A 13,447-nucleotide genomic window follows, 5' to 3' on the forward strand; every position below is an offset into this window, starting at 1 on the left:
CATGTGCATTCTGTACACCGTTGGTCTTACAAGATACCTACATATGATGCCTCTGTAAGCGGCATCCTCTGCCTCTGGAGGGGGCCCTGCTACCCCTTAGACTTGAGGAGTTAGTTCCTCCCTTTGGTGAGGCTGGGGCCTCCACTGCAACCTTCTTCTTCTTCTCTCCTGTCTGTATACCATTATGCAGGCAGCAATAAATCCAGGTTCCATCTTCTTGATGGTTTCCTCTCTATAGCCTCATTGAGAAACCGACATGAGTCAGCATCAGCCTGCAAAGGGCTTATTTCTGTCAATGACATCAATGTATGTGGGTTCAAGGACTTTGTTCCAGTGTCGGAAACTAATCACCCCAAAAATCCAGACCAGCACAGGGCTCGTTTCAAGGTGCACCTACCCCACCCCCCGGCCCTTTCTTTACCTGACCGACTGCTATGAGATTCCTTTGGCCATGCACTTGGATGTGCTGCTTTCAGCCCAGGTGCTTGGATCCTCATTCACTGCCCTCCAATATCACAGTCTTTGGAATACACATGTTAGTCCGGAACTGAGATTATTTGAGGCTTCTCTTCTGTGAAGCTGCCAGCACCACGATTGTAACATGCATCTGAAGCTTGTCCAGTCGCCCAATTGCTCTGGAGTGTGTTATCGCCCTGGGGAATCTCCACACTGTGAACAATGGGTTAATACAAGGAGGTCAATTGGTGCCACTTTGCAGGATTAGTCTTGCATGAAAGCACACCATAGTTTAACTTTGTTAATCCCCTGCATTGTCATGGAAAAGCTCCTAACATGTCTCAGATGTGCATCTCTCCTCATTTGAGAGTGCAGAGTTCAGTTGGCCCCCTCCCAGTGCATGCGCCTGCCCTCCATTTGGCCGTCAGAGCCCTCACAGGAAGAGTATCTTCTCATTTTAATTCTGTGCTGCATCAGCATTACAGGTTGGCAGATGGTGGTGCTGAGGTCTCACTGCCAGACCAGCTTGGAGCCTCCCTGTGTGAGTGTGGAAATCTCTCCCATCATCATGCTGGAACTTAATGTTCAGGTTTCCCTCCTTCCAAGAAGCTCTCAATCCTCCCCTGTATCTTTGATCCCATTGTGATTATGGTGGATATCCCTTTGTTACCCTCGGAACCTGGTGAGGTAGATGTCCCTGTGCCCCTTCTTGAGGACACTTGCACTGTCTGATATATACCACTTCCTGTCCCTTCCAAAACACTTGAATGCCCCAACAATATCTTTTCTCCGTCTAAAGGCTGCAGATGCCTTTGCTGACTGAGTGCGCCTTCTTCAGCCCAGTCTGATGCCAGAAACCCCCAGACCAATGCACGTGATGTTACGACAATGTGTTGCATACAACATCCCGGGCACGACTGAGACTGGGCTGATGTGCTCTCACACTGGGACAAGGACAGTCTTTAAAAGCTCAACGTTGAAGCACTTCTTCACACAGCAATCCTGGCCCAATTTTGGCTTATGCCATTCTGTAAGCAACACTCTCCCCATCCTGGCACTGAGGACGCTTTCCCACTGTTGCCTGCACCCCCTCTGTAATGTGTCTGAATGCAACCCTCCCCAACTCTTACCACCCAGTGGAGCACTTGCCCTGCAGCACATTCCCATGCCTCAGACCAGCTCTCCTCCTTCCCCAGTGCAGTCCTTGCCCTGTAGCACATTAAAAGCTACCATTAGTCTGATAGGTAGATACTTGTCTCTGACACCCCCTGAAAGCGACGTGGTGCTGCCCTCAAAGCCTGGCACTGAGTCTGAGTTGACATGAGCGTGATGCAAGGCAGACAAACAAACTTCAAAGTCACGAGGGAAGTGCAGGTCACCAGGTGCACATCGCTTATGAAACACGTCGGTATAATTGAAACTCTCTCCTCTCTCTTGGCCTCTTTTTTAATCCAATTTTTACTTAATTTTATTTATTTATTTTATTTTATATTTAATGATTTATTCATTTTGTAATCCTTTTCCCCAAATCCCCCCTCCCCCAACAGGGCCTTCTGTCACTAGTTTCTATGTTATACTTTCACAGAGCACTGACCCTTGTTCTGCTGTTAACACCTTCTGCTATCTGAACTTTACACCACTTTCAGCATCTTCTTTACTCTTCATCACTACCATTAACATTCCCTTTGTCTTGTGTCCATGACATCTTTGTCAATCTCTCCTTAGCTGTCACCTAGCCCTGACCTTCTATCTCGTTCCACCTGTTCCAACCCCTCCTGAACAGTATAAAACCCGTCACATTTCTACGCCTCTTCTGTTCTGAGGAAGAGTCATACGGACTCGAAACATTAACTCTCTTTCTCTCTCCACAGGCGCTACCAGGCCTGATAAGGTTTTCCAGCAATTTTCTGTCTTTATTTCAGATTTCCAGCACCTGCAATGTTTTTGCTTTTGCTGGTATAATTGGATACTGACGTGGGGGGGGTGGCGATTCTGGTAAGCAGCCCTTATAATGAGGTAGAAATGTATTTAAATGACATTCCCAACATGCCACTGTGGGAAACATGACCTGCCATTGACAGCTGGCGTGGACGATCCTGGGCTGCTTTTACCATGCGGCAAACTGTTTTTTCCAATCTCGCAATATTTTCCACTCCTGCCCACCATGATGCCCACCACGGTTGGGAACAGAAAATCCCGCCTCTTCTTTCTCTGGCTCCTGCTTTCGTTGACATTCATTAAGTAGATTGCTTGGTCTATGGTTATTAGCAATAGATTATTTATTTTTGCAACAGCCCAGCAGCCCTGGCATCAATCACCATTGGTGAAAACCCAACCAAGAACACCCAAGACATAGCAAATGAGCCCTGACCCAGGGAAATGGTTCAGGGCTGGGGCTGACCCAGAAGGGTGGGGCGCATGTCTTAGAATTTTCCAGAATATTTTTCTCTTATTGGCCCGGGGTTTGTGTTTTTTTTTCATCTCTCCCAGAAGTTTACGTGGCTTGGATAGGGAGGGATGAAGGAATTGGGATGTGATGGAAGAGGGAGGGAGGAAGTGTTTAGTCATAGTAGGTTGTTAAGATAGCAATCTCATGATTACGCCCGGTACCACGTGTCTGTGAGTTTAAAATCAGGAAGATGGTGCAGGTCAGTGCAGAGCTGGAGAAGTGGAGCTGGAAGGGCATTTTCCGATTCTTGGAAGATTGGAGCAGGAACTAGGGTCAAAGGGCATCTGTGCACAATGGACAGGTTGCACCTGAACACAGCCAGGACCAACGTTAGATTAACTGGTACTCTAGTGGAGGGTTTAAGTTAATTTGACAAGGGAATGGAACCAGAATGTTGCAGAGCAGCAGAAATGAGATCAGAGGACAGTGAGATATTAAACAACAGTAAAATTAAAAATATCCCAAAAGTCGCAAGGACAAAATGAAGGAAAATAGTAAAAAGTCGCAGTGGAGGCATTAAATTGTATGTACATCAATGTCCATAATGTAACTGAAAAGGTTACTGAGCTGCAGGCATAATTGCTATCTGGGATAATGGCGTGATCAGGATGATAGTGAAGGAAAAAGAAGCAGGCAGCATGGCATTATTGACTAAGGATGTTGTTACCAATTTAAATTAGAAAGGATAGGCTAGATGGCTCTGGGGCTGAATCTGTTATTTGACTTGAGCTGAGGAACAGAAGAATAGCTGTTACACTGTGAGTTTTTTTTTTAACAGAGGTCCAAGCGGTAAGAAGCTGATAGATGAGCAAATGTGTTGGTAAATTTCAAGGGCGTGTAACAAAAATAGAATCATCATGTAAAGAGACTTTAATTACCCTAATATGGCCTGGGGAAAATGTAGATTTGGCTATTCTAACACATTCCTGGCTGGCCTCCCACATTCTACCCTCCAGAAACTTGAGGTCACAGAAAACTCTGCTTTCTGTGTCCTTACTAGCACCAAGTCCTATTCATCTTGTTCTGGCTAGTGTACATTGGCTCCTGGTCAAGCAGCGCCTTGATTTTAAAATTATTATCCTTCTTATCAAATTTCTCCATGGCTTCACCCCACACCCACCCAATCCCAAATGACTTGAATTTTACACTCCCCTGGCAGCGGGTTTGTAGCAGGGGGTAACCATAAATGGGCTTCCCGCTGGGTTCCCACCCACCTTGGCCTCCCAATGATTTTGTGCTGAGGCAGGAGAGGCCTCAGTTAGGCCGCTCACCCTTGCCTGAATTGAGGCCTTTAAGTGGCCAATTATTGACCATTTAAGGGCCGTTTCCCACCCAGCCTCAATTGTCAGACTGGCGGCAGGAGTTTTCAAGAATGAGAGAAGCCCAAAAGTAATCGGGTTTAGGCCTCGGGTGAGAAGGGGGATGGGCGCCTCCATCAGAAGTCCCCTTTTAGCTTGAGGCGCCCCCTTTCCCTTAGCTGCCCAGTAACCGCTGGACCTCCCTCCTCCACCCCTATCTCTTCCCCAACACCCCCAAACCCCAATATCCACTACCCCACCCCCAGGCCTCCCCTTCCTGAGATCCCAAATCTACCACTTTCTGGGACTGAGGGTCCAGGTACTGCATGCAGTACCATTCCTGTCCAATGCAGCTTCTGGTGCTGCAGGGACTAGAGAGTTGCCGGCCAATCAGATTGACTAGCAGCTCTCTGAGGCAGGAATTCCTCTCAAGTGAGGGACTGAAGTCCTGCCTGCAGCCAATTAACGCTCATTGGAGTGTGAAATGGCTGTGGGGCCAGGAGTGTCGGTGGGGGTGTGTTCCCCGCAGACTGTTCGGATGACAGGACAGGAAACCCCGCGATCCTAAAATTCCTGGCCACTATTTCTGTAATCTTCTACAGCCTCGCAATCCTCCAAGTTATTCACACTAATTTTGTCTCTTAACCACCCCAAATTTAATTGTTCTACCCTTGGCGGACATGCCTTCTGCTGCCTGGGCCCTAAGCTCTGGAATTCCTTCCCTATACTCCACCCCCTCTCATCTCATTGCTCCTTTATGCCCCTTAAAACCCACCTCTTTGACCAACCTTCAGGTCACATTTCCTAATGTTTCCTTATGTGGCTCAATCTCAAATATTGCCTTCTAGCACTCTTGTGAAATGCCTTGAGGTTGTGTTAAAGACATTCCATAAATGCAAGCTTTTGATGTCATTGTGGTGCTAAGGTCTGAGGAGGAGACACATTTCAGGTTTTGGGAGAAATTTTTAAATCAATATTATTTCATGCAATAGAGATGGCAACAATGTTGGGTGCGATTCCAGAAAATGCATAGGGCAAGTAGAATATGTTGCATTTGGAAATCATCTAGCTAAGAGTGACCACACGTAATTTGGTTTAAGGTAATGAGGAAGAGGCCAGAAAATATCAATTACAAAAACGCACAACTAGGTATGTGTGAATCCCAAGGGTCCTAGCACTTGCACATTGGAAATGATGATTCTAGGATAAAGCAGCAACGGAACAATGGAAGGCATCCAGGGAAAAGACAGTCCAGATGCAAATTAGGCATATTCCTTTTGAAATCCAACTCTCATATATTCTGGATGACAAACAAAATTCAAATAAAATGGACTAAGCAAAATGAAAAGGAGCTGATAGTAAATGCCATGAGCAAGAATCATTTAATAACCAGGAAGGTCATGGAGACCACAGGAGAAAATTATACCTATGTTGAAGAAAGTCGTAAGGGACAAACCAAAAAAAACACAGGTCAGTGAGCCTAACACTAGTGGGGGGAAAGTTACTTTTTATTCTTTCACGAGATGTGGGCATTGTTGGCAAAGGCAGCATTTGTTGCCCATCCCTAATTGCCCTTGAGAAGCTGGTGGTAAGCAGCCTTCTTGAACTGCTACTGTCCATGTCATGTGGGTCCACCCACAGCGCTGTTAAGAAGGAAGTTCCAAGATTTTTATCCAGTGACAGGGATGGAACAGCGATATAGTTCCAAGTCAGGAGGGTGTGTGACTTGGAGGGAAACTTGCAGGTGGTGGTGTTCCCATGTATCCATCTAGGTGGTAAAGGTCACAGGTTTGGAAGTTGCTTTTGAAGAAGCCTTGGTGAATTGCTGCATTGCATTGTGTAGATGCTACACACTGCTGCCACTATGCACGTGGTGGAAGAAGTGAATGTTTAAGTTGGTGGATGGACTGCCAATGAAGCAAGTTTCCATTATCTGGATGATGTTGAGCTTCTAGAGTATTGTTGGAGCTGCATTCATTCAGGCCATCACAGAGTCCATCACACTCCTGATTTCTACTTTGTAAATGGTGGACAGATTTTGGGGAGTCAGGAGGTGAATATCTCACTGCAGAATTTCCAGCCTCTGACCTGTTCCTGTAGCCACGATATTTATATTACCTCTGCTTGACATTCAATGGCATTAATTTTGTTGAACCCCCCACCATCAGTATCCTGGGGGTTACCATTGACCAGAAACTGAGCTGGACCAGCCATATAAATACTGTGACTGCAAGAAGAAGTCAGAGGCTGAGATGCTGTGGAAAGTAATTCACCTCCTGACTCCTCAAAGCGTGTCCACCATCTCCAAGGTCAGAGGTGTGATGGAATACTTTCCACTTGCCTGGATGACTGCAGCTCCAACAACACTCAAGGAGCTTGACACCAACCAGGACAATGAAGCCCGCTTGATTTGTACTCCATCCAACACCTTCAACATTCAAACTCTCCACCACTGATGCACAGTAGCAGCAGTATGTACCATCTACAAGTTGCACTGCAACAATTCATCAAGGCTCCTTTGACAGCACCTTCCAAACCCGCAACATCGACCACCTAGAAAGCAAGGCAGCAGGTGCATGGGTACATCGAAACATGCAAGTTCTCCTCCAAGTCACACACCATCCTGACTTGGAAATACATTGCTGTTCCTTCATTGTTGCTGGGGGCAAAATCCTGGAACTCCTGACCAAACAGCAGTGAGTGTACCTACACCAAATGGACTGCAGCCATTCAAGAAGCTGATTAACTACCATCTTCTTAAGGGTAATTAGTGATGTGCAATAAATGCTGGCCTTGTCAGCAATGCCCACATCTTGTGAGCAAATAAATAAAAAGAACAAAATCATCTTTCATTTGGAAAGGCAAGGATTAATCAAGGAGAGCTGCAATGGATTTGTTCAAGCTAAATTACACCTGACTAACTTATTAAATTATTTGATGAGTTAACAGGGAAGGTTGGTCAAGATAGTGGAGTAGATACTTTATATATGGATTTCTAGAAAGCATTCCACGAAGTGCCACATGGGCACTCATTAAAAAGATGGAAGCCCTGGAATTAAAGGGAAAGTGGCAGAGCGGATACAAAATTGGCTCAGGAAGCAAAATGTGGTGATAGTTAGATGTTTTTCAGACTGGGAGCTGATTTTGTAGTGGTGGTACCCACAGAGCAGTTTTGAGTCCAGTTCTCTTTTCAATTTTTATAAATGACCAGGACAGTGTAGCGTTTAGTAATATAGAGATTACAGATATTTGAAACTTGGCAAAGTAGTATCATGATGAGGATAATTATAAGCTTCAGGATGACATAAGCAGGTTGATGAGATGAGAAGAAACATAGTAGATGAATACAGAGAAGTTTGAAGGGATGAACTGTGCAGGGGACTCACAAAGAAAGACAATATATCATAAATGATATGGTACACAAATCCTTAAGGGCAGCAGGGCAAGTGGATACTGTGGTTTAAAAGGACATATGGATTACTTGTGTTATTAATTGAGGAATAGAATAGAAAAAAAAACAAAGAGACCATGCTAGAACTTTGTAAATCACTGGCTTGATTAGGCCACAGCTAGAATTCTGGGACAATTCTGGGCACTACATTTTGGGAAAGATGTAAAGGCTTTAGCATAAGCAGTTTAGCAGGATATCACTGGTGATAGGGGACTTCAGTTATGAGGAGAGGTTGAAAAGGCTAGGACTATTCTCCTTGGAACAGAGGAGGCTATGAGGTGGCATGATAGAGGTCTTCAAAATAATGAGAGGCTTTGACAAAGTAAATAAAGTAAAAATATTCCCCTTGAGGAGTGATTCAATAGCTGGAGATCATAGATTCAAATTCATTAGAAAAAAATCTGGAGGGGAGATGAGGAGGAATTACATGGCATGACTGAAAGCACATGTGAGACTGTAGCACAGAGGACTGCAATTGGTACAGGCTGTACCAGCAGACAACTTAGGCCAGTTAAATAACATGCAACAATGCCAATTTCATATTGATTAATCAATTCAATCAGTATTCAGTTAATTAACTAAACCTATGGGATAAAGTTTATATTAAATAAGAAGGGATAGTAACACCAAAGGATACTAAACATTTCAATAAGTTAAGATCTAAAGTATTGAGAAAAGAGGAGTGAAGTAAAACATTTCAGTTAACCTCTCTAAAAATAAAGTGATATTAGCACAAGAGAAGCAACTGATTGCTGAGTATGTAGTGAGTCTTTAGTTATTTAAGACTAAGTTTTATTATCTAATAAATAGAGGCATAGCAGAGCAGCTCAGACCCATGGAGTGTGGCTCATGTTCCAAGCGGGAACTCCAGTGTCCTTCTTGACTGCTAGACAATCAGATCTGCAGGATGTGTTGTCAGCTGCAAAAGTTTGAGCTTTGGGTTTCAGAGCTTGAACACCAGCTAGAGTCACCGTACCCCATTTGCGAGACTGAGAGCACTGTGTATAGCACATTTATAGATCTGGTCACCCTGCAGCTGAAGGATTTGCAGGCAGAGAGGGAATGGGTGACTGCCAGGCAGTCAAGAAGCACCAGGCAGATAGTGCAGGAGCCCCCTGGAGTTCTCACTCTTCAACCAGTATTCAGTTATGAATGCTGATGAACATGATGGTTCCTCCGGAGAATGCAGCCAGAGCCTAATCCAAGGCATCATGGCTGGCTCAGCTGTACAGGCAGAGGGAGGGAGACGGGGGGGGGGCAGGAGGATGACTGGAAAAGCAGTAGTGATAGGGCATTCGATAGTCAATAGAACAGGCAGGCATTTCTGAAGACTCAGACCTGAAATCAGGATGGTATGTGGATGGCGATGGTGTAGTGGTATTATCGCTGGACTAGTAATCCAGAGACCCAGGGTAATGCTCTGGGGACCTGGGTTTGAATCCCACCACAGCAGATGGTGGAATTTAAAGTCAATAAAAATCTGGAATTAAAAGTCTAATGATGACCATGGAGCCATTGTCGATTGTTGTAAAAACCCATCTGGTTCACTAATGTCCTTTAGGAAAGGAAATCTGTTGTCCTTACCTGGTCTGGCCTACATGTGACTCCAGACCCACAACAGTGTGGTTGACTCTTAAATGCCCTCTGAAATAGCCTAGCCAGCCACTCAGTTGTAATGAACCGCTACAAAGACACACAATAAAAGAATGAAACCAGACAGGCCACCCGGCATCAACCTAGGCACCGGAAACAACAACGGCAATCTCAGCCCTGTTGACCCTGCAAAGTCCTCCTTACTAATATCCGGGGTATAGTGCTGAAATTGGGAGAGCTGTCTCACAGGCTGGTCAAGCAACAGCCTGACATAGTCATTCTCATGGAATCATACCTTATAGATAATGTCCCAGACACCATCATCACCATCCCTAGGTATGTCCTGTCCCACCGGCAGGACAGACACAGCAGAGGTGGCATCACAGTGGTATACAGTTGGAGGGGAGTCCTCCACACTTGACTCCAGACCCCATGACGTCTCATGACATCAGGTCAAAAATGGGCAAGGAAAGCTCCTGCTGAATACTATGTCCCTCCCTCCCTCAGCTGATGAATCAGTGCTCCTCCATGTTGAACAGCACTTGGAAGAAGCATTGAGGGTGGCAAGGGTGCAGAATATACTCTGGGTGAGGGACTTCAATGTCTATCACCAACAGTGGCTTGGTATCACCACTACTGACCAAGTCCTAAATGACATAGCTGCTAGACTGGGCCTGTGGCAGGTGGTGAGGGAACTAACAAGAGGGAAAAATATACTTGGCCTCATCCTCACCGACCTGCCTGCCACACATGCATCTGTCCATGACAGTATCAATTGGAATGACCACCACACAGTCGTGGTGGAGACAAAAGTCCCACCTTAACATTGAGGATACTCTCCATCATGTTGTGCGCCACCGTGCTAACTGGGATAGATTCTGCACAGATCTAGCAACTCGAGAATGGGCATCCATGAGGCACTGTGGGCCATCAGCAGCAGCAGAATTGTACTTGAACACAATCTGTAGCCTCATGGCCTGGCACAACCCCCACTCGACCATTACCATCAAGCCAGGGGATCAAATCTGGTTCAATGAAGAGTGCAGGAGGGCATGCCAGGAGCAGCACCAGGCATACCTAAAAATGAGGTGTCAACCTGGTGAAGCTATACAACAGGACTACTTGCATGCCAAACAGCATAAGCAGCAAGTGATAGACAGGGATAAGCGATCTCACAGCCAACGGATCAAATCTAAGCTCTGCAGTCCTGCAACATCCAGTCGTGAATGGTGGTGGACAATTGAACTGGAGGAGGAGACTTCACAAATATCCCCATCCTCAATGATGGAGGGGTCCAGCACATCAGTGCAAAAGATAAGGCTGAAGCAATTGCAACGATCTTCAGCTAGAAGTGTGAAATGGATGATCAATCTCGGCCTCCTCCGGAGATCCCCAGCATCACAGATGTCAGTCTTCAGCCAATTCAATTCATCCACGTGGTATTAAGAAATGGCTTAAGGCACTGGATACTGCAAAAGCTATGGGCCCCGACAATATTCCAGCAATATTACTGAAGACTTGTGCTCCAGAACTTGCCGCGCTCCTAGCCAAGCTGTTCCAGTACAGCTAGAACACTAGCATCTACCTGGCTATGTGGAAAATTGCCCAGGTATGTTCTGTATGCAAAAAGCAGGACAAATCCAACCTGGCCAATTACCGCCCCATCAGTCTACTCTCGATGATTAGTAGAGTAATGGAAGGGGTCATCAACAGTGCTATCAGGCGGCAATTGCTTAGCAATAACCTGCTTATTGGTGTCCAGTTTGAGTTCTACCAAGACATTCAGCTCCTGACCTCCTTCCAGCCTTGGTTCAAACATAGCCAAAAGAGTTGAACTCCCAAGGTGAGGTGAGGGTGACTGCCCTTGACATCAACGCGGCATTTGACCAAGTGTGGCATCAAGGAGCCCTAGCAAAAATGGAGTCATTGGGAATCAAGGGGAAAATGCTTGTTGGAGTCATACCTAGCCCAAAGGAAGATGGTTGTGGTGGTTGGAGGTCAGTCATCTCAGCTTTAGGACATCACCAAAGGAGTTCCTCGTGTCATGGGTCCAACTATGTTCAATTGCTTCATCAATGACCTTCCTTCTACATAAGGTCAGAAGTGGGGGTGCTCGCTGATGATTGCACAATATTCAGCACCATTCGCGACTCCTCAGATATTGAAGCAGTCCATGTCCAAATGCAGCAAGAGCTGGACAATATCCAAGCTTGGGCTGACAAGTGGCAAGTAACATTCGCGTCACGCAAGTGCCAGGCAATGACCATCCCCAACAAAAGAGAATCTAACCATTGCCCCTTGATGTTCAATGGCCTTACCATCACTGAACCACCCACTATCAACATCCTGGAGGTTACCATTAACCAGAAACTGAACTGGACTAGCCATATTAATGCTGTGGCTACAAGAGCAGGTCAGAGGCTAGGAATCGTGTGACAAGTAACTCACCTCCTTACTCCCCAAAGTCTGTCCACCATCTGTAAGGCACAAGTCAGGAGCATGATGGAATATTCCCCACTTGCCTGGATGAATGCAGCTCCCACAACATTCAAGAAGCTTGAAACCGTCCAGGACAAAACAGCTCACTTGATTGGCACCACATCCATAAACATTCACTCCCTCCACCACCAACACACATTAGCAGCAGTGTGTGCCATCTACAAGATGCACTGCAGGAACTCACCAAGGCTCCTTAGACAGCACCTTTCAAACCCATGACCACTACCATCTAGAAGGACAAGGACAGCAGGTAGATGGGGATACCACCACCTGGAAGTTCACCTCCAAATCCTGACTTGGAAATATATCGCCGTTCCTTCACTATCGCTGGGTCAAAATCCTGGAACTCTCTTCCTAACAGCACTGTGAGTGTACCTACACCACTTGGCTGCAGCAGTTCAAGAAGGCAGCTCACCACCAAGGGCAACTAAGGATGGGCAATAAATGCTGGCCCAGTCAGTGAAGCCCACATCCCCTGAATGAATGAAAAAAAATGATGCCTCCCTCATGCCGAGGTCAAGGACATCACTGAGCGGCCACAGAACACTCTGAGGCCAGATATCATGGTCCACATCTGTACCAAAGACTTAGGTAGAAAGAAGGATGTGGTCCTGCAGGTGAGCTCTCTTGCTAAGGGAGTTAAGAATGAAACTAAGAAGCAGTACCTCAAAGATAGTAATCTTCAGATTACTCCCAGTACCATTCACAAGTAAGTACAGAAATAAGAAGATAGAACAGATGAATGAATGGCTACAGAGATGGTTCAGGAGGGAGACCTTTAGATCCCTGGGGCACTAGAGCCAGATCTGGAGGAGGTGGAAGCTGTACAGGCCAGAATTGTTGAATCTGAACTGAGTTGTCCTTACAGGGCAATTTGCTGGTGCAATTGGGAAGAGTTTAAACTAACTCAGCAGGTGTGTGGGAACCAGGAATTAATATGCCAGGAAAATCCAGGTACACAGAGAATTAGGAGAGACAGATATTACTAGTCTCAGAAATAACAAGGTATTAGATGGGGTCAGAGTAAGGGGGAATGCAATAAGATCTAAATGGGGTTTACAATTCATGCATGTGAACACAGGAAGTGTGGTAAATAAGGTTGGTGAGCTGAAAGTGCATGTGGTCAGGTGGGAAAATTATGTTGTGGCAGGAATGGAGACCTGGCTCAGCAAATGTCCAGGATACAATGTGTCCAGGAAAGCTAGGGGAAGAATGAAAGGAGGAAGGTAGCAGTATTGATTAAAGATAATGTTATAGTGCTGGACAGAGAGAGTATGTTTTACAAGGGTTGTAAATGGATCTGGATAGTGATTTTTTGTAAAACCTGACCATTTTCAAACTAGTTTCATCAATATTCATTGGAATGAGCTATTGTTTTAAGTTCAGGGTTATGAAGGTTGAGTTGTCAAATTTGGACTTTCATTTTCTGGCCAGAGAGAACTTTCAAATACTGGTCAGGATTTTACATTTGTCGAGCGGGCTCGGTGGGAGCGAGCGAGGGCAATCGCGGAGCTGACCACCGACCACGATCGGCTCCACACCGCAATTCCACGAGGGCGGGCCAATTAAGGCCGACCCAACGTGGATCGTGAGCGGTAGCGCTGTGTGGGCCAGGGGAGGAGGGAGAGTTGGGTCCAGCGCTCTTTCATGCACATGCGCACGAAAGAGAACTTCAATCTCCCTGAGGCACGGAGCTGCCTC

This window comes from Carcharodon carcharias, chromosome 19 (assembly GCF_017639515.1).
Source record: "Carcharodon carcharias isolate sCarCar2 chromosome 19, sCarCar2.pri, whole genome shotgun sequence".
Taxonomy (NCBI): domain Eukaryota; kingdom Metazoa; phylum Chordata; class Chondrichthyes; order Lamniformes; family Lamnidae; genus Carcharodon; species Carcharodon carcharias.